Source organism: Canis lupus, chromosome 15 (assembly GCF_003254725.2).
Source record: "Canis lupus dingo isolate Sandy chromosome 15, ASM325472v2, whole genome shotgun sequence".
Taxonomy (NCBI): Eukaryota; Metazoa; Chordata; class Mammalia; order Carnivora; family Canidae; genus Canis; species Canis lupus.
In genome coordinates this window covers 27726315-27750645 of record NC_064257.1, presented here as the reverse complement: position 1 = coordinate 27750645, position 24331 = coordinate 27726315, and the positions used below count along the sequence as shown (strand labels likewise).

Sequence of the window (24331 nt, the reverse complement as noted above, 5' to 3'; positions counted from 1 at the left end):
GCAACATGAGAAAGGCAAGGAAATGGAAGTGAAAGAAAAAACTCATGAGTTGAAGTTGTGGAATTTACAGCAGGAACAAAGCAAAATATACTTATAAGAAAGAATTATAATCCAGCTTTATTGCAGATGATGCTTAATGATTAATTCTAAAGCTATGAGTTCTGCTGTTTGAACAAGTACAATTGGTTCAAAGTGAGAAAAAAATCCTTTTGCCCACTGATCTTGTTTTGCCCACTGACAGAATTAATTGACTAATTTTTCTATAGGCCTCTATGATTCCATAGAATTATCTTTATAAACCTTATGGTAGGGCAGCCCCGGTGGCTCAGTGGTTTAGCGCCCCTTCGGCCCGGGTGTGATCCTGGAGACCTGGGATGGAGTCCCATGTCAGGTTCCCTGCGTGGAGCCTGCTTCTCCCTCTGCCTGTGTCCCTGCCTCTCTCTGTGTCTCTGTGTCTGTCATGAATAAATAAATAAATAAAATCTTTAAAAAAATAAAAAAGTAAACATTATGGTATCCTTAATTAAGGAGTAATACAAAAACATCGAAAATACAGTTGTTCAGAGAATGCAGTGAGAAACAAATCCTTTTGCCCACTGATGTTTAGATCTCTTACACACTGAAACTATGATGTGCAAAGGGAACCTAGTAAAATAAATTAGAGTATATATTAAATCCAGATACTTCCATGATAAGTTAATGTTTTCACTTTGCATCCAAAAACAGTGTGCCGAATCATTAAAACAGCGTGAGCTTCTTACCTTCAGGTCTGAGAATTCCTATTTCTTTAACATATAAGAGAGGAGAGGAGATCTTTCTTCACTGTTATTTAGTCATTTCCTTCTTCTCTAGGGTAAAATTTACTGACACATAAACATAGTCAAACATCTTGAGGATATTTATTCTCAGAAAAGAAAGGTGATATGGCCTTATAATTCTTAGCATTTTCAAAATTTTATCTGCACAGGAAACAGAAATAAAGATAATACACTGAAGCTGCCACACAATAGATTGAAGGTAAACATAAATAAAAAACAGTGACAGTGGACAAGATGAAGTATAAAAAAGGAATACAAGCAAGGTCAATAAATAAATATTCTTATCACATTTGGTTATACGTAGAATTTAGTAGATGGAAAATATAATTCTCGGGTATTTCTTCCTGTACCAGCAAGTTATCACTGACTCACCATCTTGGTTATTATGAACAGTCTATACTTCTTTAAAAGAAATACAAAAGTCTTTACAAAACAGAATAAAACCATTTCTTATAAATAGATTAACATCTGAAACAAGTGTGAGATGAAGCATGTGGGCAATGTGTCAGCAAAAAAGTAATGTTTTGAAGTCATACATTCTGAGATGATTTAAATAATTCCTATTTTAAGAGTTTTTAACAATTTCACTTGATCACTTATTCTTCTTAGACTGAAAAGTTGCCTAAGATGATCATTCACACATGTAGTTTCCTTATATACCTTACATATTATATTTCTTTAAATAATAATAATAAGGATAATAAGGATAAGTGTCTTAAGAGTTGTTAGTGATATAAACAGAGCTGCCATCTTGTGGATAACAGGACAATCAGCCACGTGTTGATGCTGCAAGACATGTAAAATACTATATTCTAATATTCCTAAGTGTTCAGAGTGAGTAATAATTTTTTCAAGAGTTTAAAACCTGTTTAAATTCCTAAGTCCTGCCTATGAAATTATCACCTGAAGGACATATTCATTTCTTCTGAAGTTAGTATTAACCTAAACCTTATTAATATGTAGGTTGGGAAACATTGGAGGATGGTTTCTCCAGTTTAATTAGCCTCGAGTGCTGATTTGTTTTGATAATATAAATAATTAGCTTAACCACAAAATTGATGTAACAGAAATAATTGTCAGGCAATTAAATACTGCAATGATTTCAGCTCCTGGGAAATATATAGTATGTAAGTATAGTAATAAAACTGAGATGTACTTGGCTTGAACTACAAAACATCTTCTAGTTGATTTGTCAAAAGTATTTTTATGGGTTCCATTTTCCTCATATCAGAAAACATCCACTAATAAAAATTTACTCAGAATAAAGCCTAGATTAATTCCTGTAGTGATTTCCCCCTATATTAAGCTTTTACATGGCTTTAAAGTTAAAATATTTTTCTGTGCCCTGGAATTCATTTAAGCTGGCCATTTTGGTTGGAAGAGTGTAACAAATAAAAAGAGAATGTAGGTAAATTCATGATAAAATGTTTTTGTTATTTTCCCTTTTCATGGAGTTGATTTTTTTTAAATCCTGAAAAAATGTATTTTATTTCTCTACGTGTGTATAATAAATAGTATATTCAAAAATTGACACCATCTTTTTGGTTTTTCTTGTAGTCTCTTTATGTTTACACTTAGAATGTTTTCTTTTTTTTTTTTTTTTTACAACATGTAATCAGATTAGATGTCTTACTAATACTGTTTGTGATAGTACTAGGGATTTTATGTATTACTATCAGTGCTCATATTACATGTTCACTATCTTACTTTTGGCTTTAAACCAGATGCATATGCAGACTGATGTTCAAGTATCAAGACTTCACAAAAAGACACACTGCAAATAAATCACTGAAAGGCCCTGACCTATAAAATCTCTGCTCTTCCTAAAGAAATACTACCAAACTTTTTTTTTTAAGATTTTATTTATTTATTCATGAGATATGCAGAGAGAGGGAGGCAGAGGCACAGGCAGAGAGAGAAGCAGGCTCCATGCAGGGAGCCTGATGGGGGACTCCATCCTGGGACTCTGGGTCGAAGGCAGATGCTCAACCACTGAGCCACCTAGGCGTCCCAACACTACCAAACTCTTACTAAAACTTCATAACTTCCACTCATCATTAATTTCAGATGATGAATGCCCATCATAAAGAATATAATTGTTCTATTCTTAGGTATAATATACTACGCTGGAGTGAGCACCCTGATTTCCAGATATATGTGCTATATTTATCTGAACCTTTCTTTTTTTTTTTTTTTTAATTTATTTATTCATGATAGTCACACGGAGAGAGAGAGAGGCAGAGACACAGGCAGAGGGAGAAGCAGGCTCCAAGCACCGGGAGCCCGATGTGGGATTCGATCCTGAGTCTCCAGGATCACGCCCTGGCCCAAAGGCAGGCGCCAAACAGCTGCGCCACCCAGGGGATCCCTATCTGAACCTTTCTTGAGTGTATAGATATAATTATTTAAAACTAAAATATAAATTCTGTCCTAATGAATTGCAATGAAATTTGAAATTGACTTACTATATAGAATAAAGATTATTATAAACCAGTATTAATTTAAAATATTTCTACTAGATTTTTCTTCTCTCCTATTTATTCTTCTAGGAACTAAATTATATTCCATTAATTTTCCTATTTTGTACATAATTCAAATAGTTATGCTTTCATATTTAATAAGTAAACTCCCTAAAAATTTTACTGATCCATTGATTAATCCTGATCATGTATGATATGAAATCTATAGACTTAAAAAATCTTATTTACATATTTTAGTAATGCAAAACTAGATCCCTTTACAAAGGTATTAATTTATTAATGAATCATGTGAATAATGTGGGTATTTGATAAAAATGCCTGCAGAGCACTAGGAGTATTTTTATTTTCCAATCTTCATGGTATCCTATATTTATGTGGAATAGTAGCACCAAAAAAATGCAAATCAAAATAAGAAAAGTTACAATCTGTGTTTATTAAAAGAGCCAGTATAGACATTTATCTTAAAAATGGTGTGTGTATATATATATATATATATATATATATATATATATATATGCTTTCTATATTCAGCCTGGGTGGCTCAGTGGTTTGGCGCTGCCTTCGGCCCAGGGCATGATCCTGGAGACCCGGGATCGAGTCCCACATTGGGCTCCCTGCCTGGAGCCTGCTTCTCCCTCTGCCTGTGTCTCTGCCTCTCTCTCCCCCTCTCCCTCTCATGAACAAATAAATAAAATCTTTTAAAAAAATATATTATATTATTATAATATAATTATATTATATTATTAAATTATATTATATTATATCAGCAAGATATAATCTAACTTTTCTATTTATCTCTGTTATTAAATATTTATATTATTAAAATTTTATATTATGTATGAAATGGAGGAGCATATTCTATTTTATAAATTATTATTTTCTCCATGACATATCTTCTTAGCAATTACAATGCCTTACTTTATCATTCGTCTACCAGAAATACAGTTGACATTTCCATTGTCCAAATTCATCTTTCTGATCTGTAATTCAATTTTATGTCACTTAGCATGGCAATGAATCTTTTTTTATACACATTTCCATCTAAACTCCCATGTTTTTAGGCAGAAATAAATGAACAGTGTCTTTCATGTTGGCCCCAAGTACATCTTGACAAATAGTCTTCTTGAATCTAGATTCTGGCACTTGACTAAGATGATTAAATTCTAAATAATATTGGCAGGGGAGATAACTTTGAAAAAAGATCACAAAGGGGCACCTGACTGGCTCAGTTAGTAGAGCATGCGACTCTTGGTCTTGGGGTCATGGGTTCAAGCCCACAATGGGTGTAGAGCTTACTTAAAAAATAGTAATAATAATAACCCACAAATATAAAAAAAAAGAAGGAAAAAGACCACTGAATGAGTCAGTGTTATAAACCAAGTTAATTTACAATATTGCTTTCTATTTGAAATTTTGAGTTTAAGATAATAATATTTCTTAGTTCATTATTTTGAAGACACTAATTGACTCATTTTAATTCCCTGAATGCTTTTAAAATGAATATATTTGATCTTTTGCATAACAATAATATTAATTACCTCTTATGTTTATGTAAGACTTTTAAATTTACAATAATGTTTCATACATTGCCTCATTTAATCCCTATATTAACTTTTCTCCTTTTTGCTATAGGTAGCATTATCATTCTCATTCTATACATGAAAGTTATTAATGTTCTAAAGTTCTCACAGGTAGTACATGATGGAGCAAGATTTTGGAGGCTGGATCTTTGGAGCCCAACTCTAGAACTCTTGCCCCTATTTCTCATATACTAACTTGTTATGAAGATTATTTGAATAATTAAACCAATGGTCATGAAAGTCAGGACTTGAGAGAAAATTTTGAATGAATGGTCTATAAAAGCACGTCTTCATGTATTTTCAACTTTTAGAACTCTCATTGAGCCATACAATAAAAGTAATTTTCTGTCATTGGAAATGTGAAATAAGTTATCACAACTCTTTGCCCTGAATCCATTATTCACAAGGACACAAATCAACATAGAGGCATATCGGGGCACCGTTGGTGACCTTCTTTTCCCTAAAGGTGGGAATGGATGAAACGAATTTCTCTCACTGTCTCTCCAGGTGGTTGTACTGTTTGCATGCTGAGCTGCACAGCTTTCAAAGGGCTTGCCCTGGGATATGACTGGGCTGGATTTAGATGGAGCTGGCCATTGAATAGCTCTGGTAATTCTTGCATCTCACAGTTATGCGGCTGACAGCTCCTTTGGTGGAGAAAGCGTGGATATATTTCAAGGTGATGGTAGTTTAGTCCCTCTGGCAGCAAGCTGCTGCAACCAGCTTAGCCCATTATCCTCCTCTCCCACTAGATTTAAGCTTGGGGAGAAGTCTGGGGCTTTTGTCAGGATAGAGAGGAATGGTTGGATAATTATTTCCTGTTTGTGCTCAAAGAGAACAGCACTATATTATAAAGTAGCCTACAATTACTGAAATGGGCTTGTCTATAATTCTAGTAACTTAATATTCTTTGCAAAAAAAACCAAATTTTAATATTATTATTTTAGTGATACTACACTTTCCATATCTCATAGTTTAGGCTTTATTACACAAAACTTTGGAGTTACTATTTAACATTCAGAGGGTTATGCACTTCAAATTTAAAAAAAAATTTTATTAAAGCACTTAAAAATATAGATGGTTGCTCTGACCAAATTGATTGAAAGCTCCACTGTACTGATGTCTACACTGTAATTTTTCTCAACTTGACTTTCTCACAGGGCGGTTCTGTAAAATCAACACAAAGTAATTACAAACTGTAAAATTCCAGATGTTACGCTTACATTAATCTTTTCCTTTAATGTCCATTCTGGGGAACTTACCTTTTGTAAAAATACTGCTATTTAATAAACATATATAAAAAATAAAATTCCCACAGACCCTACCTACCTAATTAGCTATGTAAATGGTTTCTAACATATCCGAGGGGCAGTATTTTCAGTTTGCTACCCTCCAGTAGCTCAACCTCACTTTCATTCCCCTTTCAGCCAAAATTATAGTCAGAGATGAGCATTTCAATTTGCAGCTGACAGTTTAGGGTTAAGATATGATTCCAGGTAACAGAAGCCAATGAGAGTACACCCAGTTGATGTTTGTGACATCATCCTCCAGTCGGAGTACATAGAACAGCTGAGGTAGCGTTCAGTTTCAGCCCCAGTGCCATTATGATGGATGTTTACATCTCTTCATTGAGAGCCAATTATCTCGCTTTTGTGTGAGGCCCAAGGATCACTCATGCTGCCAGGCTGCACAGAGCACTGTTGGATCTAGCTGAACGAATTGTTTTCCCTGTCTCTGGTAAGAGCCTCTTCTGTTTTACCTTCTCTTTCAAAATAAAGGTAGATGTGTATAACAGAGGAAACAGTGTAAGAAACTGGTGTCAGGGTCGAGCAGGATTACTAGCCGGTAAGCTTTTAATCAGAGCAATGTTTAGCATTATTAAAAGGAAATGTGGATCTGGCAAAATGAATTGAAAAAGAGCATGCTAACGTTTACCTGGCAAACTAATTTGCAGTAGAAAATGAATGGCAGGTAAATTCAGCTTTTCTTTAGAAAAGGAAAGTAACTGCTGTTATGGGATAATTATTTTGAAAATGTGTGTGTGTCTGTTTTTAAAAATACTTGTGGATATGTATACCACTCTGCTCCATGCCTTGATTTTCTGCTTTTAGGAGCAAAGAGTAGAAATGGTCAATCCCAAGTAGTGTTGCTATAAATTTAAAATGAGTCAAAGTTTCTAATTGTTAAATGATAGTTCTTTGGGACAGTTTTCCAAAGTTGCATCTATATAGAAAAAAACAAAATTTACCAAGTGAGCAAAGGCTTTAGCTTCTGAAATGAAGTTGTAGTACTTTGTACTGACATTTACTATTTTTAATCCAAGGAAATGATAATAGCAGATAGTTTTAAGGAACGGTGTGGGAATTTTTTTTCTGGAATTGGGAGATGTTAAAATCATGTATTGAGCTAAGTGCTTTTGAATGCATAGCAAAATACTGTTTTATGCTTTTGTAGAATATTTAAACTCTAAAAATAAAGCTTTCAATTATTTAATCATTTATTGGTAGTGATATTTACACCTGAGAATCCTTCCCCGATTATAACAAAATGAATAAATTTGCAGCTGTTGAATTGCTGTGGGTCTAGGAGATGGAATCTGACAGGGATCCTGAAAAATCAGATACAATAAAAGCTTTTAATTGACTGAAGATGTTCACATGCTACCAAAATGAAGAATTCAAAAACACTTTTAGTTCCTCAAATAATATTTATTATCACAGAACAAAGTAGCAGGCTATTGTTATTTTAAAGTTGAAGGCAGTTATTTATGAAATGAAGAACCAGAAAAGGTGTAAATAGCTGGTATTTAATTTAACCTATTCTTTTATTTTAATAGCCTCACCCTCTCTTTCTAGGGTAATAAAACTTTTGACTAACGACTTAGCCATCAGGCTTCAATATGCTCATGCTTTTCAGATTTACCTCTACTCAGCTTCAACATAGTCTATTTCTGCCGGTGCAAACCAGTAATTTGGATAATTAGAAATCAGGGTTTGGAGGTGCTCAAGTTGTACTTACAGACAGCAGGGATCTCTCAGCTATGTCACACTTCTGCATCCTCCGCCAGCCCAGTCCTGTTTGGCAGCGCTTGACATGACTGCCGTTCGACTTGTCTCTTTCAGTCAATTCAGGTCTGAACAAAACTGAGTTTATAGGAAGTGTCAGATGTGTATTAATGGAATCTTACAACTTGAGCGCGTTGTCTCAGACAAAACAGTCAATTATCCACCAAGGCTCAAAAGCTTACAAATATGTACCCGGAGTTAATTGCTTACAGGGAGACTGAGGCTGGTTATTCTGTGAATTTCAAAATCTAAATGTGGGAATCCCAAACTTTTGATCATGGGAATGTGAAAGCATAATGATTCACCACTTTGAAATGAATTTTTTCCCCTGACATACCTTAAAGTGGACTTGAATTGCCCAAAGGTCTTGACTGTCGTTTTCACAGGTGATCAATCTCAACTCAGGGAAAACATTTGTTTCCTGATGATTAATTCTCTAAAAATCTATTTATATAATTCTGTTAGCAATGAAGACAATCTTACTCAGCCAATGAGCAGCCTAGGCATTTAAAATGGTATTTTCTGCTGAATGCTTCCCTCACTGTTAAGTGTCTCTGGTGACAAATGCACTGCTTTGGTAGTTAGAATTGCTCACTTCCTTGTTTTCCTCTGAATGACTTTGTACAACATGGATATGGATGATATGATCGAACCGGCTGGTTAACTTTATTGACAGAAAGATTTTGGTTTTTATTTAATTTTTTTAAAGGGAGGACATCAGTGGGATCATAACCATTTCCCATGCCACAAACTCTCTGGACAGAATGCTTACTACTATAGGGAGCCATAGGTGAAAAAATGCAAGAAGGTGCCTGTCCTGCTGTGCTCCTTGCATCCTTTTTAACATATATGTCCTTTGTCTGAGTTAGGTAACCATCTTTTTTTTTCTTTTGCATTTTTCTTCTCTATATTATTTTATCCAGTTCTTTGTGTATGGTGTACCAAGTTCAATGGTACTAAGAGACAGGTTCTCCAGATCTTGAGATGGAAACAGTGCTGAGTAATAAAAAGATTTCTATTACCTCTTCTGAAGTTCTCTGCATCTCCCAGAGGCTGAAGCTGTTATATATATGGTTTCCTTTTGAAAATAGTTCTTCAAATCATATTATTACCTATTCCAAAATAATACTCTCTTTTTTCCTTCTTGTATGCCTTCATGCTCTCCTAGAAAGTAGTTTATTTAAGCATCCTCATTAGCATCTTTTAATTATGGAATACATGAATACCATTTAGATTTCTACTTTCTTACTTGAAGTACTTGTATATGTCATGAATTCTTTGCTTGTCTTAGAAATTCTGGACTTTCATGGCCAACTTTTAGTTAAGACAAAAATATAGTTACTACCAAAAAAATTTAGTTAAGACAAGCTATAATATGTGTCATCTTAGCTTGGCTTATATTAGTATGAAAATGCATGGATATTGACGTGTGTATTTTATGTGCATACACAGGTTCATATATACTTTAAAATTTAAAAAGTGTTTTCATGGACATTAATCATTCATTCTCAACAATTAGTCTGTGATAAAGTAAATCATATTATGGTGCAAAGAAAATAGAGACTAATAGTTTTTAACTTGTTGCCTAAGATCACCTAGCCAGTAAATCAGTAAATGGAAAAGTCATGACTCAGAAAATGGTTTTCATATTTCAATGCCCTCAATCAATCAATCAATCAATCAATGTTCCTCCCTGCCTTGTTCCCTCCCTCCAGATACCTGACTACTTATGATTTTTATTTTGTTTTGTTTTTGCCTATTCTATGCCAAAGACTCATCTAGGTGCTTGGGATATATTTATAACTGAAAAATATAAAAGATCCTTGTTTTGTGCATGCTGTATTATTTCCTTTATTTGACATACTCTCCTCTTTAAATTAAAAATATAGAATGTATTTCAAGGTGTGGCAGATAAAACAGAACTTACTAACAAATAAGAAACATGAGTTAACGGATGAATTCGTTAGCATTTCTTGTGTTTTCATGTATCTTTAAGTTCTCAGGTGTATTCTAATCTAAAACACATATGTAAATACGTTTGGGTATTATGAAAATTTCTATCAATTATTTTATAGCTCATTTGATTCTGTATGTGATCTCTGAAACTTTACAAAGGTAAAATGTTTACATTGCAGTGGATTGCAAAAAAATCATTTTGGGACAAAGCTTACCTTGTATCTGTAGTGACATTCAAGCAATCTAGCTTTATATTTATCCTCTGTCTTATAATATCAATAGTCATAATACATCGAGTTTACAGTTGCTTGGTTTTAGGTAAGGTTTTGGTAGTATATAAATAGGAGAGTGAGAAATGTTTGAATTTTATTTTCTTTTAATGAGAAAACTTAATATTTTTCAAATAACAGCAGTTTGTGTTTGAGTAAAGCAAACAAGATCATTTGAAGTTTAATGCCATTTTTTTTCAATAGTTTGGCATCTAGTAAGACTGGTTCCTAGGGTAGTTGAACTAAAAGTGATATTTACTACCCACTGAATGTATTTACAGATATACAATGATTTCAAAGGGAAAAAAAAGAAGAAGCAGCCTGAAATCTAACCTCCTTAGGGAAAATCAATCTGTACATAGAACCTATCAGTTGAAGATAAACCATTTTAGATGGTATCATTTAATTAGCCACTGAAGAATCCATCTAGTGACATACATATAAATTGTGAAATAATTCAAAGTTGCTTGCACACACTTGATTTGGCAAGAACTACTTTACTTCTGTAATATTGCATAATAATAACAACATTATATCCCAGGACTTAGTGGCTTTCCTAATTCATTTGAAATGTGCAGAATGAGAGTGTAAAATTAGAACGCAATAATTAAGTATATGAATTAGCTACATTCAAGGGATATTAAGCTGTGGATGTTTTGACAAAAAGTTTTACAAGATACTGGGCCTTGAATTTAACTATTCTACCTAATAATATTCCAGAATTAATTTTGATAAATTTGTGATAAAGTATGAACCGACATCAGACTGCATTTATTAAATGCACCTACCAAAAGCAGATTGGTTGTTCTGGGATACCGACTTCAAGGCGAGGAATAGAGCATCGTATAAACACAGCTTGGTCACAGTCTTCATTCAGAAGTGACTCTTTACCTATATGCCATGACATACTGTAGAACTCTCAGAGGTGTACCATAACGTTTGAATCAATGTGAAAAAAATGTATTTTTGCTAAAACAGAGCATGTATATTGATACCACCAAGTCAGATGAAATACTGAGCTGGGTGAAATTTATAATGTGGGGTAGAGCATGACAAAATGTGCTGTGATTGAAAGGCCAGGTGTAGAGTTAACGTTCAACAACTTTTCCCAACTTGAGTGTGTAAGACTATGATCAGATGGGCAAACACTTCTGCTCAGTAGAGCAATGAACAGCAGATGCTTTCGAAGATATTCTTTGGTTTGATTCTTTGTTTGTTTACCTCCACTGTGGGAAGAATATGGTTTCCAGGCCCAGATTACCTGAGTGCAATTCTTGCCCCACACTTTTCATTCTTTAATTTCTTCGTTTAAAAACTAGGAGAAAAAAAAAAAGCAGCTCACTCATATGGTTTTTGTGAAAATTTCATAAATTAACCTTGGAATTATTGAGAAGAGTGTCTGGCATATGTTCTCAATCAGTGTTGTCTCCTTTAAGTACTTTCACTGACACTCGCTTAGTATTTGCGTGTGTGTGTGTCTTTTTTTTATTAATTGACTAAGGAATTTCATTGAAAACCAATATTTATAAACATAGAAACTTTGGTATGCAACAAACACAAAATCTTTGCAAAGTAATCATATTAATTACTCTTTAAAACTTGACACTGACTTCAGGAGATTTTCACACTAGAGATAGCCTTATCGCTTACTGCATATAAGATGTCTAATACGGCATAGACTTCACATTTTTAATATGAAAAATGAATTAAATTAAAAATGGATTATACCACTTTTAGGAGCTTTATCCAACTTTAAAATTATATGATATGGGATATCATATACATATACGTACATATTTATTTATAATACATATATACACCCAAATATGTATATAATTCAAATGAATAGTCCAATAGCCTTACTTTTACATTTTACACTGTTATTACCTTTTATTCCATTTGTAAAAGTTAATGAGAGTTTGAAACTTGTAGTTATACAAGGTTTTATTTGTTCTCATACATGTAGAGACCAACAGTCTCACGCTTTCCAATAGCTAGCTCATTGTCTCATGTGGATGATGAGGTGGTAATAGAATTAAGCTAAAGTCCTTCTCTATCCCATGCTGTTCTGTGTCCCTAACATACACTGAAAGGCAAAATAAGAGTGTTTTGATTTTTAAAACCTGTGTTCATGTGTGTATGTGGGGGGTAGTTTCTTTTGTGTTTTGTTTTGTTTTGTCTTAATGGAGCATCTACCACATGCTCAACCTTACAATAAGAGAGCTACACATAGAAAAGGATAAATTATTCTCTTCTCCATAGTTTATGGTCTCATAGAATCAAGGTGTTAACATATGTGTAAAATATAAAAGAACAACCCGATCATTTTACTATTTTTTCTTCACTTCTAAATTCCACAAAGTATTTAAAAATAGGCACATAATTATTAAGTTCTTATAACATGCCAGCAGTGAATAAAGCACCAACGGCTGGTCTTAATGGGTTCGTGGTCTTGAGGCCAACACGAGCTTGAACATAAATCATTACAATCCATTGTGATAAGTTTTTAAAGATTTTATTTATTTATTCATGGGAGACACAGAGAGAGAGAGAGAGAGAGGCAGAGACATAGGCAGAGGGAGAAGCAGGCTCCCTGTGGGAAGCCCGACGTGGGACTCAATCCCAGGACCCCGGGATCATGACCTGAGCTAAAGGCAGGCACTCAACCACTGAGCCACTCAGGTGCCCCCTTATTGAAATAAGTTTTATATTAGAAGTAGGCACAGAGTGTTGAGGTGACCTACGCAAGGACTGACTTATTCTACGTAAAAATGAGAAAGTTACCCAAAAGAACCTGTCATTTAGCCGAGTTTTTAAAAATGAACAGGGAACTTCCTGGATTAGAAGAGTAAAGGATATTTTAGGCAGAGTGGCCTCCAGTAAGTATAGAGTCAAAATGGGAGGAGAGAGCACAGTGTGTTCAGGTAAGACCCAATGTTTAGTGTGACTAGGGGGACTAAAATGAGCACCAAAGTATCAGAACAGATGCTGGTTGTAAAACACCAGTCAGTACAACCTGGTTACAACTGTGTAACTATAAGCCTTGGCTGGAAGGTTAAATGGAAGGTTTTTATTTTGTTTTGTTTTCTAGATTTAAGCACCATGGAAAATGTGGGATTAGATACATTACTATGATTTGAATAAATGTGGAATCTTTTTTTAAAAGAAATAGGAAACAAGCTTACCTAAAACTATTTAAAGCAGTTTGACCTGGGGTGCCCAGGGGATGGCTTGGTGGGTTAAGTGTCTGCCTTTAGTTCAGGCCCAGGGTTCTGGGATCAAGCCCTGCATCCAGCTCCCTGCTCAGTGGGGAGTCTGCTTCTCCCTCTGCTTCTGTCCTTCCCCCTACTTGCTCTCTCTCTCTCTTTCTCTCTCTCTCTCTCCCTTTCAAATGCAAAAATAAAATCTTAAAAAAAAAGCAGTTTGACTCATCAAAGGAGCAAGAAGGCCAAGAAAATTCACTTCATTAAATTTCAGATAGTGTTAAATTCCCCATTCTACTCATTTATTTTAAATGATGGATACTATTCAATGAGGTGACTAATTACTGAAGAATACAGACAGGGATCACACATAACAAAATTGAGCAGAAATTCTGAGTTTAGGAAATTGATCAGAATATCAGAGTTTGGGAAAGAGTCCTTGAGTCAGTAATGATTCACTTTTGATGATCCTTACCAGACCTCAGCTAAGGAATAGGAACTATCTATTCCTGAGTGACCTAATGTTTTGATGTTGGGCTCAGCCGAAAGATCCAGGGGATTGAACTCCTTCCTTATAAGATGACCCAATTCATTGTAGTTATGTTTAAATTTGTTTGAACAACATTATATGGAAACCATTTATTTTAAACTATTTTAAAAGAAAAAATGAAGCATCATTTTTTCTTGCTGTGATTTAGGTGGAATGTTATTCATGGAAAACACAAATTAGTAGTTGGGGGAAGAGGGAGAGAAAAAAGTACTGAGCATTAGAAAAGACCATACACTAATTAGTTCCACAGCAGTCCCAAAAGACTGTCCCAATAGCTGTTATTCTAAGTTTATTCATTTATACAATAATGGTGAGTCTCCAGTAAGGAGCTACAGATGGCATCCAATGGGAGCATAATCAATTTGGCTTTCTCTATGGCCTTCCGCACCTACAATGCTATTGGAACTCTGGTCGGTGATGAAGATAACTTGAGATTGAGAAGAGGAATGGTCTTGAAGGTAGAAAATAGGAACTGTGAGGTGTTAGAGAGGTGGAGATTCAGGAAAGTAAACATTTTAGGGAAAGTTGGAGGGAAAAAAATATAACAAAAAATCCAGTAGCATATATGACTGTGATAGTTAATCATGGACAGTATGAAAACTAATGATAGAGAAATATTTTATTCCCTTGAAGTCAAGAACTCTGCCTAATTCTTTGAATACCCATTCAGAGAAAAGCATTCAGCAGGTGTTTGTAAAATGAATGCCTGAGGTAGGAAGGTAGGAAGCATAGAAACTGGGTTTCTTTCTCCTTCCATACTTTGGATGTGTTATATTTGAGATTCCTATTAAAGAACAAAAATGATATACTTTGTAGCTATTGGATATATAAGACTGCAGTTGAGATATTTATGTTTTAAAAGATTTTATTTATATATTCATGAGAGACAGAGGCACAGGCAAAAACAGGCTCCATGCGGGGAGCCCAATGTGGGACTTGATCCTGTGACTCCAGGATCACGTCCTGGGCCAAAAGCAGATGCTCAACCACTGAGCCACCCAGGTGTCCCTGGAGCTTAGATATATAGTAACCATCTTCAAATTGTTGCCATTCAAAAGCAATGTGATTGAAGGAAAAGAAGAAGCTTTAGGGAATTTTCTACTATTTAGAGGTTGTGAAGAGGAAGCTGAACTACACACGAGACATTCAGAATGAGAGGGCTTTGATTCACAGGCGAACTAGACCAAAACTCTTAGAACTGCTCCTAACTTTAGATCAGGAAGGAAAAGTGCTAAGCTTGAGAAATCCGCATAAACCTGTATGTAGCAAAAATACATTCCTTTTTCTGCTTCCCCCACCCCCGTAGCCTCTTTTCATTCCCCTTTCACCTAAAACTCCCCCATAGCTCCTATTACCTGTAAGATAAATGACAAAATTAGTATTAAAACAGCTTAGGGGCACCTGAGAGGCTCACTGGGTTAAGCGTCTGTCTTTGGCTCAGGTCATGATCCCGGAGTCCCAGGATGGAGCCACACATCAGGCTTCCTGCTCAGCTGGGAGTCTGCTTCTCCCTCTGACCCTCCCCTCTCTAATGCTTTCTATCAAATAAATAAATATAATCTTTTTAAAAATTACAGTTTACAAGGGTCAGCATGGTTGGTTGGTCTGTAGATTCCAGCATCATTTGACTTTTTTTCATTTCTCTTACAATCTCTTCTCTGTTCCACTCCTAAGACCTAACTCATGCCTTTCCTTATGGTTATTAGGTTCCTCTGAAACCTCCTTCACATAGTAATTCCTACCCATCATTCAAATCTCTGTTTAAAAAGTGCATCCTTGCGGAAGTCCTCCTTGGCATCCTTGCCCAGATCAAATCTTCCTTTTACAGGCTCTTAAAACAGTATTTAACACTTCTAAGAATTAGTTGGAGGACTTCTTGGTTGATTAAATTGTTAATTCCAGTCTTCCTCACTAGACTTTAATCTTCATGAAACAAATTGCAGTCTGTTCTGAGTCACCGGTGAATCTCCAGCATCAAGAATAATGTTCAAAGTAAGGATAGCAGCTAAATAAATGGCGTAGGGAAACAGAAGCTGGCACAAAATATATTAGCACCAGGGAAAATCAAAAGCACTGAGATGCTAGTGAATCTCAATTATAGAAAGAAAAATTGAATGGGGTTTCCAAGAGTATTAAAATAATTGTCCATTTCTGCAACCTTCTTGTCACTAATACATGGATGACTCCATAGCTAATTATAATATGTTAAATGTATCAAGAAAGATTATAGGCTGTGCACATCTGAATTATGCACCAAGCAACAAAAATATCTATATCTACTCATGAATTTTGACATAAATATAGCAATGATCCTTTGGAACATGCTGAGAGTTGAAGGATATGAAGAGGTGTCAATCTGGCAAAGGGTATAGAAACTGAGTTGGCTGTACATAAAACTTGTGCCAAGTACAACAGATGTTACTGAAACTAGAAAGGACATACTTGAGGATGTGGTGGTCAACCATATGAAAGGCAGCAGAAGGACTCAAAATATAGGAACAAAGAAATTTGAACTTTAGATTGAAGGAAGGTCACTGGTGGCCTGAAAGAAAGTAGTTTGAGATGCTAGACAGCGAGGAGTCCAGCAGGAAATTGATTTTTAGGAATTGAAACCATGTTCAGGCAATTTAGAACCGAAAGGAATAAGACCTGTTGGACAGAACTGTCAAGCAATGACTCCTTCATAAATGGAAAAACTTCACTTGATGGATGGTTGGATGAAATATTAAGTAACATTTACCCTTTTAAATTGATCTTTATAATCTGTGGCAAACATATTTAGAATAAATAACTAAATGCAAAGTATCTAGTCATTATGTTTAGAATATCATCATGATTTTTTTAAAAAGGAGATCAATATTGCCAAAAATGTAGAAAATTGTGGTGTTTATTTAGTCAGCAGTTAATTTATTCTCATAAAAAATGATTGTTTCAATTGAAGCCATTCATAAGCATCTTTATAGACAACAAGAAACTCTTGCTTTGTAAGCAAATAAACAAATAAACCTCCTGACATTAAGACTTGGACCCTCTAGAAGGCGACAAAATAATCTAAAGAAGCAGTGCTATGCCGGGAAATATTCATGGCCTGCTAAGTGGAAAAGCTCCCATACCTTAAAACATGGAAGAAATTAATTGAAACCCAAAAAGAGAAAGATCTACAATGGATATGGTTTTAAAAATCTGTGTAAGTGAATACCACACTATGATATACAAACATACATTCAAACTATGTGTATATACATTATACATCTTTATATATGTAAAAGCACACATTTAGTGATAGAACAATTTGTTTCCAAAATTGGCTACACATCAAACTATATTTATCCTGGTAGCTCTACAGTGATTATAGGATTCTTCTTTAGAAGACATGTCTGAATTGCCTATAAAAGGAAAAACACTTTGATTAATTTATTTGTTCTTGTTGGGAAGGGCAAGACATCTTTAAATATTCTAGTCAGGAGAGAAACGATATTCCTATTTCCAAAATAGTCTGAGAAGAAGAAAAAAAAAGCAACAGAATTTGCCTGCAAATTCCAGCAGCTGACTTGGAAGGAAGAGCGTAATGCACCATGGACTCAGAGAAGAGTGAGGTCAAAGGGGGTTTGAAACTGGAAAATCTGCCCACAGCACTATGCCCAGGGAAAACCATGGCAACCTCCATGTGACAGAGACGTTCACTCAGCAGGGTTTTACAGTCGGGCTCTACTGATGATCGTAGACCCTGAGGACGAGCACAGGATGCTCATGAAAGCAAAATATGAAGAGGTCCATAAAAGATGGCAAAACATGGTATCTGAGGTCTGAGAAGAGGGATCTAGGCAAGGGGACTGGCTTCAGAGACAAGATTCTAGTTTTCAAAAAGTCTAGAGAGGCAGAGCCTCCATGTGGAAACCTGACTTGCTAACAGGGGACCTGGCACTGGGCTCCACTTATCAGCAAGAACCCAGCGCTGGACAGAGATTCTGAGGTCAGAGAAGTTCCAGAATCTGGGATGGATTTGGACCAATCGGTTGGGTTCACAGCTCTATTAATGAAGAATGGAGGCTCCACCTGAAGCTCACTATTCGGTTTATTCATGTAAGTTATAGACGAGGGGATGAGAGTGGAGGCAGGAGTGTGGGCTCTGAAGCCAGCCAGCTGCATGTAAATTTCTGGCTTCCGCACCAACCCAGGGTATGACTGTGAGCACAGCACTAACCTGTCCGTGTCTCAGTGGACCCACCTGAGGGATGCCATGAACATCAAACAGGTCCAATGCACCATCCATTTAGCACAGCCCTGGCACCCAGTACGTGCTGCATAACTGTTGTGTCTTATGACTACAACTAACCTGCAAACTGCAAGATGCACCTCTGAGAGTCAGTACCTGTTCCCTCTGCTTGGAGCATCTGCAGTGTCAATTCCCTCCTTCTCATTCCTCACGTCTCAGTTCAGATGTCATGACTGGTGGGGTATGGGGACTCCTTCCTAGACCACCTTGGAATGGGCGAGGTGTCCCTCTTTTGTGCTCAGATGGCACCTGCACCTTGGTCATGTATTCTAATTGCCATTTCCTTCTCTGCGTCTCCCATTAGACCAGAAGCTCCATATGTTTTGGGATTTCATGTACTTTATCCACTGCTATATCAGCAGTGCTGGCATGAAGTAGAAACTCATTAAATATTGATTAAATGAATATACGGTGAGAGGCCCCAGATTTCGAGCCCTTTGGAGAGCCATAATCTGAGAGGCTTTCTCGTTACAGCTTCATTTGAGAACCGGTAATTGGAGAGCCAGAGCTAGAGGATGTGAGGTCCCTTGCAGGAAGTGGCAGTGAAAGTCCCTCCTCTGTTAATCCCACGTCTGCCTCCTGCCACAAGGGTGTTGGGAGGAGCAGCCTTTGCCTGGAGGGCATCTAGTGCAGCTCCCCAGCTGCTGTGTCTCCCAATGCAGTTGGTGTAAGCTTGCCTGGAGTCAGGTCTGTTGAATGAGAGCCCAGTCCCATAAACAGGAGGTACCCGAAGTGTGCGTCTGCTTGCGAGCAATGCAAGACAATGCAAGACGTTGCTCTTGCGAATATTCAGAAACTCTTCCCTTTTATTCAGTGGACTTATTTGTCTTTGAAATAGAAATGGCAAATAAACCCCACCGGCAGTGCTACTGCTACCCTTTTTTTTTTTAATTTATTTTTTATTGGTGTTCAATTTACTAACATACAGAATAACCCCCCGTGCCCGTCACCCATTCACTCCCACCCCCTGCCCTTCTCCCCTTCCACCACCCCTAGTTCGTTTTTTTTTTTAATTTTTTTGAATGTGTTGAAAATTTTATTAACATTTAGTTTTAAAAGCTTTACACCCGTGCCATGCCACTTCATAGAAGGTCCTCAAAGAAGTTACCAATTAGGGTTTGGTCCTTTGTTTAGAAGTCGTGGGGCCTTGCTATTTTTTTGTTAAGCGGTTTAAGAATTCATTATCTTGGTCCAGGGCTGGTAATATTGCACCACTTTCTTCTCCTTCACAAAAATGGTTCTCGATAATGTTCAAAGCAGTCAAGGCAACCTGAGGATTCTCATGAAGTTGCAAAGCCTTAATTTTATCAATGCCACCAATTTCTTCTATCAGAAGACAGATTTTCCTTCTCTGAAAGCTTCTCTGCTGCCTGGAGGATAAAAGAGATAACGTCAAGGATGATGATAACAGTTTTGGTGTCTCGGATGGGAAGCAGATTCACCAGTGGCTCCAGGACTCCAGAGTGGACAAGGTGGATCAACTGGTCTATGGTGCCTCCAGTTGTGAAGTCCTCCCAAATACCGCAGGACCCTGCAATCTTGACTTCGAAGCCCCGGGGGTGTGCTAGACCGTGGCCCCTGTGTTCTCCTCCCAGGCTCTCCTCACTGCTTGGGGGCTGTGGTTACCATGCGCTGAATCACCACCAATGTAAATGCCTAAAATCAACAGACATAATGTCACAGTTTCAACAGGTTGGTGAGACAGACACAGCTTAGATTAGGTCTTTTGCTCAGAGTCTCCAGAGGGTGCAATAAAGGTGTTGATCAAGCTGTGCTCCTTTCTGGAGCTTTCCTTCATGCCCAGGTGGTGGTTGGCCTAAAGTTTGGCTCCTTGTGCCTGTGAAACTGAGGTCCCTACTGTCTTGCTGGCTTCTTTCTTGCTCTCAGTGCCTCCAGGCTGCCTCAGTTCCTGGCCTGGAGCTTCTCCCCAGACTCTCTCCACCTAGCAGCTCGCTTCTTCAAACCCAGCAGGGGAGCCTCCTGAGTGCACTAAGGTGGAGGCTGATGTATCAGTGAACTCATGGGAGTAACATCCCATCACATTTGCCATGTTCTACGGGCCATACATAGGTCACAGGCTCCACCCATCCTTGGGGGGCCCGGGGCTTTGCAACCATGTGACTTATTAGGGCTCACCATGGGTTGTGTGCACCACAGGGAGCGGTGGCAGGATAGTCCGAGGCCTCTAAGTGACTTAGCTGCCACTGCCTAACCCTTTGTAGAGGCTTCCTATGGAGCTCTCTAAACTGGCAAGTAGCAGAGCTCATTCTGAATGAGGAAAGTGGATCAGTCACCGAGGGGAAATGATCATTAGAGCCAGAAAGATAGCCAGCTGCCTGCTCCTAACCCCTCAACCAGGAAAAGACTGTAGCCACCCGTGCTTCTTAAAGGTTTGGAGAGCTGAGGCGAGAGCTGTACGGTTGCTTGTCATTAGACGTTTGGATTAGGGACGCCTGTTTTCAATCCCTCTTGACAAAGAGGAGAAAATTGACAGTCTCTGTTGATATTATCACTGCTGTTAGGCTGCTTCTAATGCAACATATCCAAGAGACGTCGCATTCCTGGATCCTTTAGCCTTGCCTCTGCGTTGCTGAAAGCTCGGAGGCACCAGCAGAACCCTCAAGGCACTGGAAGGTGTGTGCATGTGTGGAGGTGGGGGGGGGGGCAGTTACTGTCTTTCACAAGCCACTGCTGGGGGCCTATATGGAGATGGGGTTGGAGGCACAGCTGGTCTTTCAGCAGCATCCATGTCCTTACTATTCCTCCTCTTTTATCTTTGCGATATGCCTCAAAGGACTCCAATATTGTACTCTAAAGGACTTTCCTGGGGATCCCTGGGTGGCTCAGTGGTTTGGTGCCTGCCTTCAGCCCAGAGTATGATCCTAGAGACCTGGGATCGAGTCCCACATCGGGCTCCCTGCATGGAACCTGCTTCTCCCTCTGCCTGTGTCTCTTTTAATTTTTTAATTAAAAAAAAAATTTAAAGCACTTTCCTGACCAATCAAACCAAAGCAGTAAAGGCTCTGGAAACTTCCAGCCCCTCGTCAAATAACCTGAGATACAGAAACTATAGCTTAAAAAAGAAGTGAGTACGTGTGGAATATGCAGTAGGAGGAATAGTGAAAAAAAAAAAATACTTGTCTAAAGTTCCATATCTATTTGCATGGGGACAAAGCATCAAAATCTGGGTAAGTGAAAGGACTCTCAGGGGTTCACTTAGTCATTTTCTTTTAAAGATTTTATTTACTTATTCACGAGATACACACAGAGAGAGAGGCAGAGACACAAGCAGAGAGAGAAGCAGGCTCCATGCAGGGAGCCCAATGTAGGACCCGATCCAGCATCCTGGGATCACGCCCTGGGCCAAAAGCAGATGCTCAACTGCTGAGCCACCCAGGCATCCCCACTTAGTCGTTTAAAACAGGAGAAGTGATACCATTTCATGTGAAAGACAGACTGAACCTGAAACAGTGTCAGCATTTGGCTAAAACTGGCCAGTGAGCTGAAAAGGAGTGCTCTTTCGTTGCATTTGTCCTGCAAGTTCCTGAGCCTAGAAAGTTTTTGTCACATGCTCTCTGGAGTTGGACTGAATGGGTGCACTGCTATGACCACCACGCCCTGATCTGCTTGAGGCTGAGGCCTTGGGGAGCCTCATATTTCACTCAGTGGTTCTTAAATGTTCTTTTGTTTTGTTTTAAGATTTTATTGATTTTATTCATGAGACACAGAGAGAGAGGCAGAGACACAGGCAAAGGGAGAACCAAGTTCCCCGAGAGGAGCCCAATGTGGGAAAAGACCCCAGAACCCCTGGATCATGACCTGAGCCACAGGCAGACGCTCAACCACTGAGCCACCCATGTGTCCCGGCTCTTCTTCCTGGGTCTTGGGAAGCTGTGTGGAAGGCCCAGCTAACGGGGGATATTTGGGCAAATTTGTGGGAGAGTAAAAGGAATGGGGTAGGCAGTAGAATGGGGATAACTTCTGAGACCCTGAGAGGCCACACGGATAATCTCTGTCTTCTCTATTTCCTCCCCTCCCTCAATCTCAGATGATGTGAGGACAGGGTTGGCCAAGCAGATTCAGGAGAGGCTCAGAAAGAGTGGTTTTGGAGGGACCAAAACAAATAATTAATTGCTCATACCGAAGCAAAAGGCTTGTCGGCGCTGTCGGACCAGGCTCTTCTGACACATGGCTAAGCACCTGAAGTGAAGGCCCAACGAGGTTTACTTGGCATGTGGGTGACACTTTATGCAGCGCTTTCCCATATATAGCAGTCAAGCAAGTCTAAGATGTGGGGCAACCTTGGATCAACTGCCACTGAAACACTCATTGCTGATTCCTTTTTTTTTTTTTATTGGTGTTCAATTTACCAACATACAGAATAACCCCCCGTGCCCGTCACCCATTCACTCCCACCCCCCGCCCTCCTCCCCTTCCACCACCCCTAGTTCGTTTCCCAGAGTTCGCAGTCTTTACGTTCTGTCTCCCTTTCTGATATTTCCCACACATTTCTTCTCCTTTCCCTTCTATTCCCTTTCACTATTATTTATATTCCCCAAAGGAATGAGAACATATAATGTTTGTCCTTCTCCGATTGACTTACTTCCCTCAGCATAATACCCTCCAGTTCCATCCACATTGAAGCAAATCGTGGGTATTTGTCATTTCTAATGGCTGAGTAATATTCCATTGTATACATAGACCACATCTTCTTTATCCATTCATCTTTCGTTGGACACCGAGGCTCCTTCCACAGTTTGGCTATTGTGGCCATTGCTGCTAGAAACATCGGGGTGCAGGTGTCCCTGCGTTTCATTGCATCTGTATCTTTGGGGTAAATCCCCAACAGTGCAATTGCTGGGTCGTAGGGCAGGTCTATTTTTAACTCTTTGAGGACCCTCCACACAGTTTTCCAGAGTGGCTGCACCAGTTCACATTCCCACCAACAGTGTAAGAGGGTTCCCTTTTCTCCGCATCCTCTCCAACATTTGTGGTTTCCTGCCTTGTTAATGTTCCCCATTCTCACTGGTGTGAGGTGGTATCTCATTGTGGTTTTGATTGGTATTTCCCTGATGGCAAGTGATGCGGAGCATTTTCTCATGTGCATGTTGGCCATGTCTATGTCTTCCTCTGTGAGATTTCTCATTGCTGATTCCAACTGCCTTTCCCTGATGCCCCACTCTGGGAAAATGTGAGGACCAAAATAATTAAGCACAGTAATGAATTATAAGCCATTGGACAAAATAACCATTCACAGGTCCGTATCAATGGAATCATAGATAAATAAATGGGAGAGAAGTTATAGTCCCCTTTCACATGAGAATGCAGAGAACCAACTATGAAGTGTAGAGAGAGACTGAGAGTTGGCAAATAATCATTTTGCTTCCATAATAGTACAGGTCGGATCAAACAAGAATCACTAATAGATGCTAAACCTAGGGGGAAATTTTAAATGTGAGGTAGGGTATTTTCGTGGTTGTAAAGTGACTCCCCAGAGATTGCCTCTTAGTTGCAAGGGAAAACAGAAATAATTTTACAGTGGAAAATCAGCAAAACCTTGACTGTTATTTTAATTTTTAAAATTAACATTACCAATGAGAGACAGATGGATATTATGTGCCCTCGGATTTTATTCACAGAGAACAGACTCTCCTATGTATTATTTCTGCCGGAACACATGATCTAAAACTAATCGGAAAATATCACACAAATCGAAAATGAAGAATATTCTATTAAAAAGGGGGCAAGGAGAATTGTATTCTTCAGAAGTATCGGTGGCATGGAAAAACAAAGGCGGCTCTGATATGATTTAGGTTAACGGAGGCCAAAGAGCTATAATAACTAAATGCAGTACTTCATCCTAGACTTGTTCCTATACTGGAGAGGTAAAAATGCCCTAAAGAATATTTTTCGGTCAATAGACAAAGTTGGAATATGAACATGTATTTAAAACTGTAATACTCAGTTTTAAAGTATTATATCAATATTAGATTTGCTGAAGTTGAGAATGTTACTGTGGTTATAGAAGCGAATACCATTCTTAGAAATTCAAAATAAGGGCTCAGTCAGTTAAGCATCCAACTCTTGATTTCAGTGCAGATCATGATCTCGAGGTCATGGGATCGAGCACCGTG

The 24331-nt window shown here is 38.0% G+C and overlaps 1 protein-coding gene and 1 long non-coding RNA gene across 12 annotated transcripts in view; one reads left to right on the top strand and one right to left on the bottom strand.

The window, feature by feature from the left end:
* The window catches only part of LOC112654325 (uncharacterized), a 40798-nt gene extending 34381 nt beyond the window's left edge, over positions 1–6417 (bottom strand). The window contains exons 1-2 of the long non-coding RNA XR_003132924.3: positions 6208–6417; positions 762–959 (exon numbers count right to left, since the gene is read on the bottom strand). This is a non-coding gene — a long non-coding RNA (uncharacterized LOC112654325). The remainder of the gene's footprint in view (positions 1–761; positions 960–6207) is intronic.
* Positions 1–24331, top strand: part of MGAT4C (MGAT4 family member C) — a 717101-nt gene that overhangs the window by 482913 nt on the left and 209857 nt on the right. For 3 of the 11 annotated variants that reach the window (XM_025438736.3, XM_025438735.3, XM_025438732.3), the window contains exon 1: positions 6476–6615. The exons of 5 other annotated variants lie outside the window; for them this stretch is intronic. The gene's annotated coding sequence lies outside the window, so the exon portion shown is untranslated. Of the gene's footprint in view, positions 1–6475; positions 6616–24331 lie in introns of those variants that run through there. 3 more of the 11 variants (XM_035698744.2, XM_025438738.3, XM_049094032.1) reach the window with 2 other exon arrangements.